This window comes from Lepidothrix coronata, unplaced genomic scaffold (assembly GCF_001604755.1).
Source record: "Lepidothrix coronata isolate B3197 unplaced genomic scaffold, Lepidothrix_coronata-1.0 Scaffold71, whole genome shotgun sequence".
NCBI classification, from domain to species: domain Eukaryota; kingdom Metazoa; phylum Chordata; class Aves; order Passeriformes; family Pipridae; genus Lepidothrix; species Lepidothrix coronata.
The window spans coordinates 4,352,603-4,361,648 of record NW_016690251.1 but is presented as its reverse complement, the minus strand read 5'-3'; positions in this window follow the sequence as shown (position 1 = coordinate 4,361,648).

Genomic DNA, 9,046 nt, shown 5'->3' with positions numbered 1-9,046 from the left:
TTGAAAATAACTTTTCAACATGTTTTTCAAATTCCACAGGCCAGTGAGTCAGCCCAGTGGTGCAGTGAATTGGTAAAAAGCCCCGGCTTTACAGCTGTCGTGTGACACATGAACATGAGCTATAACCAACTGTGCTGCCCCTGATGGAAACATTTGTGGGAGTGATTCGTGGAAGGGAGAGGGATGTCAGAGGGGGCTGGTGTTGTTTTATAAATGCTTCTGAGTAGGCTAAGGCTTTCAGTTGGAGTAACTGAGCATCTGGTTACGGACTGCATTTATTTCTATAGTAGTAAACAGAAGATTTGAGGCAAAAGTAGAACAAAATCTTGTATTGTATAGATTTGCTGACATGTTGTGCACATTTTGAGCAATGTGGGTGGTGGCACCTCAGTGAAACCTGCGTGTTTCACCAGCTGTTACAGCATTATCCATAGAGTAAAGAGCTCAGAAGAGAGGCACTGAAAGATTTAGAGCAATGCCACCTAGTGATGAAATATAATCTCCTGAAATACATAAGTTTTAGTTTTGTAGGCTTTAAGTTCTTTATTTATTTACTCTTTGGCAATTCCACTTGTTAGCATTAAACTTAGACACAAAAAATGTCCTTGAGGCATAGTTAAGAGATTTTGCTCAGCACCAGCTTGGATTTACAGGTATGGCTCATACCCCACTGAGAGTAGTGGGAAGGGCTGATCAGGAGGAGCCCTCTCGCCTCACTTCTCTTCTCCTGTCTTCTATCAGTTAGTGGCTGAATTCTGATATGACTACTTAGCAGGAGGGAGTGCATCTGAAGGAGTGCGTTTTTATCCTTTTGTGCTTGATCATGAATCATTTTTCCCCCCAGAACAGCTGCTTAAATAAGGTGACCATCTGTTCCATATTTAAAAAAAAAAATCATTTATTCAGTGTTGTGCAGCCTATATCAGATGAATATAGGAATGTACTTTGTCCCACATTTCAGCAGTAATCACACAGAGGAGTCTATACAAAGATACAATGATGTGATTTGATAAGATCCATGATTGTTGCAAAGCAAATAGAACATTGCTGGCTTTTCTTTTCCTTTTCCAGTGTTCATTTTTTTGTGGTGCTTTTTTTTTTTTGTATTTCTTTTTATTTTTGTATTTTCTGGTCATACAAACAGTTACTCAGTATCTACAATGCATTACTGTGACCCTTTAATAGATAAAATTATTTGGACTGTTCTATATTACATACTTCCATAAGAAGACAGAATAGATGTATTTCCCACTGAGATTATTTTTGTCTTGTGATGCCCTTCATGATGTTGGTGATCCTGCTGCTGCTTAATTTCTTCATGCAAGGTATCAACACCTTTCAAAGGGATGGCTCCTGAGATAACCTCAACAGGATGTGACTACAAGAACCTGCCAAAACAAATCTTTGGGCAAAACAGCAATGCATAGTTGGGGATTGAGTTGCCTTTTCTCTTTGATTTTTTAAAATAGGGGCCCATGGCTCTGCCAAAAACAGTGTCATATATAATAGAAAAGATACGTGTACAAAGGTAAACCTGTCTTAAAGATTTTTTCCTTTCCCAGCTAAATTCCTTTGTCTTAAATTTGACGCTGTTGCAAATGAAGTGTCACCCTCTCCTCCTTTTGTGGTATTATTGTACTTTCTTCTCTGAACTGAAATTTAAATGGAAAATTTGCTGAATCCCAAGTCCTCCCTTTGGACACTGATGCAACTCTGCTTCTATCAGGATGTAAGGGATGCAAAGAACTAAAAATATAGGGGGAAGTCTCTTGAAAGGCCCCCCACCTTGAAGCCAGCATGGTAATTCTGATGGAAAATAAGTTTTTACTCCTTAAAATCTAATTGTGTACCAAAGTCAAAACAAAACCAAAATGAGACCCAAACTAACCCCCAAAATAAACTAGACTTCAGTTTTGCCATACGAAGATATTTATTGAAAACCTGAATTCTCATCTGCTTCTAGCGGCTTCTTTGTTTTCTACAAGTGACATAAAGATGTAGTCAAACATCAGGTTTTTGCAGTAGTTGAGAAATGAGCTCTTGAGCACAGCCTGCACACGTTTTTGTGATGTTCATTATAGTTATCTCTCAGCAGAAGTAGCAACAGGTAATGCATTTCTTTATGAAGAGAATATGAGAGGAGTTTAGGGGACAAGTGATGTGTTTTTCCTAATTATTTATTTGCTCATATTTTTTTCCTTTTTTCTTATATTGACTTTTGCAATTATGAATGTATAGTTACTTTTTGGTGATTTTTTTAGGAAGCCATGATACTGCTTAGTGTGACAATATGCATATACACGCTTCTTAATAATTTGGAAAAGGACAGCACTTAGAGAAAAGAAGGTGGAGGGAATAGATGTGTTTGTTTTCATGTCAAAAATCCAGACAAAATTATTTCTGCCAGGGGAGAATTACAAAGGACAAGACAGGCTTTGTCATCCATCTCCCACTGAATTTCAGCAGGCTTTGTATGGCCTGCCTTTTAGATAATCCTCCATTTTTCTTTACAAAAAGTTGTTTATTGTTGCCCTTTACAGCACAAACACTTCTGAACCTCAAAGTAGAATGAGGTTTCTTTGTGCAAACAGTCTTAGTAATCATTATCTGAGGTATGTGTGAGATGAAGGGAAAAATTCAAGTTTTCATTTCTCCCTATGCCTTTCCCATTGCTGATCTGTCTCTTCTGTGCCAAGTGTGGCCTCCACCAAACATCTTTTTGTGGCACAGCTGGTGACAGAGGGTTGAGCTAGTGGGTGGTGGCAGCCTAATCTTAATCCTGTCATGTTGAGGTGGCTCTCTAGCTCTCCCATTTCCCAAACCAGTATCTGCAGAAGACTGACTGTAGCATCCTCTGAGCTTTGTTCCCCAGTTTTCAGTCTATGGCTGAATCCCAGCTCCAGTGTCTCCCTACCAGGAGTGTGAGAACATCACTGTTAGCAAGGAAAAGGTTTTTAGGCAGGGCCTGGGAATGAGACAGCCAAATATGACAAAACTGAAAAGGTAGCCATGCAGAGATCCTGAAGGAAATGACCCTTAACAGGAGTAAATATCTATTAACTTAAAACTGATATTCTGGTGTGATGCTTTAAGCTCTTTTGGGGTTTTCTTTTAATTCATGACTATGTGATGGAAAAGTTGCTGGTCTGCAGCCTTTTTCAGAGTGGGAGGTGAACTGTAGGGGTGTGAAACTGGTACAAGAAAGAGCACAGACAAACTCACTTCAGTCATGTACCGAGCACCATAACTCTGGTAATACTTGGCAGCTGAATTATGAGAAAGGTGATCAAAGCAGCCCAGAAGAGATGGCGGAGATCATTTACTTGTCTTTTCCTGTACTTTTCTATGGGATGCAAGGCTTTAATTTACAACAGAATACACAGAAATTTTGTAAGCAGGTTCCACCAAAAGGATATTTATAAAATGAAGTCTTGATATGTTTATTTTCCTATCAGCAAGGGGAACAAAGTTAGAAGTGGAAGAGTTTAATTTATCTTTTGTAAACTTGGTATTTCAAAGATAAACTTGAAAGGAACCTGCATTTATCTGGATATATGGTGCCATATCTCTAATTTATGGAAGCAAACTAATGTCTGTCTGTAGAGAGCTTTCCGCTCAGATAGGAACAGCTTCTTGTTTTATTTTCAGTCTTGCCTTTATAAATTATTTTCTTATGATCATATGTCTTGGTTTTTCTTTAAGCTCAAGTGCTAAAAAAAAAATATGGATTTTCTACTGGTTGTTTTGCTCTTGTTTGGAAGGAAAGCCTAAAATTTTAATACACAGAAATTAAAAAAAAATCTGTAAACATATCTTTGTTTCAAACTGATGGTTTCTAACTGCTATGATAAAAAAAAAAATCAAACATTCTGTGAGGAGCATAATATGAAATCTAAAATGAAAAGGACAACAGTAAATACACGATTTTTCAGCATTTTTTAATTACAAATCAAACACCTGTTTTTTACCCCAAAAAGTTGTCATGGAACTGTTAACACCACATATGCATTATGACTGCAATAAACTGCATTTTTGTCTGTCCCATGATTCAGCCAGATGTTCACTACAAGTGGTCCCCCACCTGTATGTAGTGACCCATTCCTCTCTATCAAAGAGACGAACAGTTACAAGGACTCAGAAAGTTAAATGAACTGCAATTTCTGTGTTCTCTTCCCCACCTTCCCTCAGCCTTTCTGTAATTAATTTGAAACACAGTTGGGAGCTTCCCGAGGCAAACACTTAGATTTGTTAGTAATTCAGGAAACTTTCATCACCCACATGGGTGGATTTCTCGGAGACCAATTTCTGGGTGTTTTGATGTTTTGTTTTTGAGTTCTACTTTTCAGCCTTTCCTCTGATGCAGGATCTCTGTCCCTAACTTCACATACCCAGCCATTTTCCTTTGGCCCAATCATGGTCGACAGACATCTTTGTACCTTGGCTTTCTTCCCTTAAGTCTGCTGCTGTTGCTGGGTTTTGGTTTCGTTTTGGTTTTTTTTACACTAGTGTTTCCAGGTCTTGTTTAGAAGCTTTCTTTCACCCTATGAGAGAAATAACTATGAGAAATAGCTATGGTAACTCATACATCCACCTTTTTATCATTGTGCTCAAATGGTCCAGATGTGTGTTTTATTAAAATCCTCTTTAAGACAGTCATGGCTGGTTGCCAAATCAGCCCAAAGTGGACCAATAGTGGCTGTGCTCTCTCTGAACTCCTTTACTGTGGTTTCAGCTTTTCTTTCCTCATACCTGTGCTGCTCAGTACCAAAACAAACCAGTTTAAAGCTTGCTCTTATACACTGTCATAAGATGATCCACAGCAAGGCTGGCAGACAGATATACCTTTAGAGTACTTCTGGAATCCTTCTGAAGTGACTTTGATCCTGTAGCTGAAGTAGGACAACTTAGCAGTGAGTAGGTTGGCTCAACTTCCCTAACAGTTCCTGATAGCATTTCACTCTATTCTTTTCATCTTATACATTCAACTACACATGTTCTCCTGTGCTCTTGATGTGTGGAGAATGTAAGTTCTTTATTCTTCTATAGTCTCTTGTTCTTGCTTTTATTCAAATAAGTCTGGTCATTCCCTGTCCTTCTAAACAAGTTTCCCAAACAATACTGCTTCACTTTCTTTCAACTGTGGGCTTTTAAAATACGCATCGAGTTCTTACCTTTTGAAATCTCACGCCTTTTTAATTCCATTTCTGTGGCTCAAAATGTAGGTATTGTCTTTGAGCCTGCTTCTAAGTCCGCTTAAGGCACGCATGCTCACTTCACAGCTTCAGAAAGATAGGTTTAAGAGAGACTCAGACTTGTGCCAAAGGATGCTCATGTGCTTTGCTCTCTCACAACATGAAATTTAATTATTGCAATATTCTGTTTCCAGCTCTTCAGAACGCTACGGCTCGTGCAATTGCTGGGATGAAAGCAATGCAAATCTTGTACTTGGGACTGACTTCCAAAGCAAGGAAGTGAGTTCTTACAATTTCCTCTGACACACTGGTCTCTTGGCACGGTACCATCCTGTGCAGTCCTCAGAAAAAGAAACATCTCCTGCAAAAGTTAGTACTTTATTGACCTCATAATGAGCACCAATTACTTGTTGTAAAATAACTGTAGTAATTTAATGGTTGCTTAAAAATGTAGCCAGCAATCCATTTGGGAACTGGAATTGTTAAACTAATTTTATATCATTTATTTAAGCACTGTTGTAGTTTTTGACTGGTAAAGCTAGTATTGTTGTTTATTTGTCTTTTGTTAGATAAGCCAAAATTATATGAGTAACCTTGGTCTCTTTTACTGGGCTGACTGATGAAGTTGAAAAAACGCAGGTTTTTTTGATCCATCATGTTTATGACATTGTTTGTGTCTGGGAGACCCTTAATATCCTGTGACATGTCAGTGAATAAATAGGATACAAAATCAAAATGGCCTTTATGACACAGACTAAAAACTGATTGAATGCTAGGTCCTTAAGTATAATTAAAAACTGGGAATCATTGCTGGAGTTGATTTGATTCTGGAGAAGTTCCAAAGGACTGGGGCCAAAAAAATGATCTCTGTAAGATCTTGCTAATCCAGTACATCAATGTAAACTCATTACTGATAAAGTTTGTAGGTTGAAGAAGGAAGCCATAAACTATAAAAGAGAGGAGTGCTGGGTGATCTGGATTATTTGGAGAGCTCCATGGATGTAAATGACATGAATTGTGGTCAAGTACGGTAATATATATCTAGGGACAAAGTTCTTTGGCCATGCAGGGTACAATAACCTGTCCTAGAGAGCAGCAAACTTGAAGAAGGCTCACAGGCAATGAGAGGTGTGTGAGTCAGCATGGAGACACTGCTGCACATCAGGGAGACTGAATGAAATCCTTGGTGGTGAAACACTGGGTTCCCAGTAAGAATAGAAATGTGATGTAATATCCATTTAATACTGGCCTGACCTCTGCTGAAAAAATACCTGATGCAGCTACAGTTCACAATTCAAGGAGTAAAAAGATTTAATGGGAAAGGTTGAAGGGACGGAAAATACGCCTCACAGAAAGAGACTCAGGGAGTGCTATCTATATCTTTATAATCATAACATTAAAGCTATCAGCTGGGGATAATAATAGTTCAGTAGTTCCATGAACAAATTCATAATAAAAACAAAACCTAGAAGTCAATGCAGGACCAACTGGTGTTCTAGAGAGAGGCAGAGTTATAGCTTCTTGCAGATGGCTCTAAGCAATCATTGGAACATTTCCCCAGTGGCCGTAATAGATCAGTCTTGATTTTTAACTCAAGATTGGTACATTAAGGAAAAAAAAGGACTACAGACCAGATGCAAGAACTAATACACATAAGCCCTTCAGCTTTCATAAAGCACTGGGTTAGATATCTCAATGGTCCTGTCTGGTCTTAAACTTCCGTAGTCATCAACAAAACAACCATTTTTTTTAAGTGGCCTCTTTGGGTGGAGTTTTCTCTTAGTGTTATTCAGATTGGACTTTTTCACCCAATCTTTTCTAACCTAATCTTTTTCTTTTTATCATTTTTTTAACATCATATAGACAGAGCCATCAAAGCTTGTCGTGGTGAGGTTTATAAGCTAGAGCCAGTTGGTGCTATCTCCTTGGCAATGTCTCTTTAGTGGCAGCAGCTTGCAGAGCAGTACTGTCAGACGGCAGTCGGGGCTGTCAGAATGTGCACAGCAAATGACTTAGTCACACCCCTCACCCAGGCTTGTGATATGGTCCCAATTTCTGAATGTGTGCAGGATTTTCCTTGCTGTGTTTCTCCATTGCCTTTGTTATTGATGCTCCTCTTTCTATGGACTAGCAACAAAATGGAAAGAGGTGTGTCAACCAAGGGAAAACCTCTGGGTGAAGAGAGGCTTACACACACACATACATACATAAATATATATATATATATATATATATGTATATTTACAGATCAGAATTTAAAGTAGAGTAAAAGCCTTTCCCTGATTCTGTTTTATTTTCCTTTAGTTTCTGATCCCAAGGAACATCTGTAGATGGAACCCAGTAGGGCCTTCATTGGCTGTCAAGCAGTTGCCATCAGGTATTACTGGTCCAAGGGTGTCACAGGCCTCAAGTTACCCGGAAATGCACCATGCAGCAGAATGGGAAGGATACTGTAAGGAGAAGTGTTGCTGAGTATTGATGAAAACAAACAGCTTGGCTTAAAGAAATAACATATAAAGTTGTTTTTAATAGCTGTCTGTGCTTAGAACACGCATCTAAAAGCTGGTTTTTATCGACATAATCTCTTAATGAGGCTGCAAAGCTGTTTTCCTTCTCTACTGTGCTATTTCTCATGTTTTACCTTTCCCTCGCGTTTGATTTTTTTTCCAACATCAATCATTCATTTACAGCCCTTCTGTTGATGTAAATGGGCTTTGGATCAGGCTCCAAGTTACCATTTCCCTTCTGTTTGAATAGGGATTTTCTTTTATCCAGAGGAAGAAAATCAATAATTTGCATGACAAACCAATGCTCATTCGGATTCACAATCATGCGATCAGCTTTTCTGTCATTTTCTAAAGCATTTTAGGATAATGGAAGAAGAGTCTCACTTGTGATTTCTGCTGTTTTCCTTTGTTTTCCTCAACTGATTTAAGGTCTGTACTCCCTTTCAGCGTTTGCAGGACAGATTACAGTAAATCTATCTTTTTGTTTGCTTTAAAGGCAGTACTAACTTTCCATGCATTCTGTGCCCTGAGTCTTTCCCAGGGGATCATTCAGGGATCCATCAAAGGATTAACCTTTGGCACGACAAATTAACAGATGTATCTGTAGAAAGAAACTAAACTATACCTTGCAGTAAACTTGTATAACCTGTACCATTCCTTTCCACTTGGAGTTTTGCAGATGGCAGGTTTTATCTACAGAACTGTGCTCCCATCCTTTTTAGGTGCTGCTACCTCTGCAATCCCATCAGCGCACAGAACACTCACAATCCTTGGCTGTCTCAACACAGGGAATGCCCAGGTGCTTTCCTGCCAGTCTTTCCCTGCAAACTCATGTTTGGGGATTGCTCAGGGAGCCTGGACTGCTGTGTGATCCTGTGCAGGCTGGCAGAGCAGGCTGGAGGTCAGTGCAGAGTGGGGAGCCCTGGGCCTGATGCTTTCCCCTGACTTTGTCCTAGGACTGCTTGATCACCTCCCTGTGCTTTGACTTTTGGAAAAAGAGGGATGGGGACCGGTTGCGGATGGCCCTGTGTGCAGCTGGTGTAGGGTTCTGGCTAGAGAGGGAGTTGAGGGGGGAACTCACTGACACTTTTGTGTTCGCTGAGCTGGAGAGGGTTTCATTCTCCTGTCCCTACAGCCTACCCTGTCCCTACATCTCCCCTGCAAGTGTTTCATTCTCCTGTCCCCACAGCCACCTGTGCAGCATTTCCTTCTCTGGGGGTTCTGGCATCACTCAGCAGTCTCCTCTCCTCGCTCCAGCCCCACGGGAAGGGCTGGAGGGGTTGGGGCAGGTCCAGGGCTAGGCTGGAGCTATGGGGGGGGGGGGGGGGGGGGGGGGGGGGGGGGGGG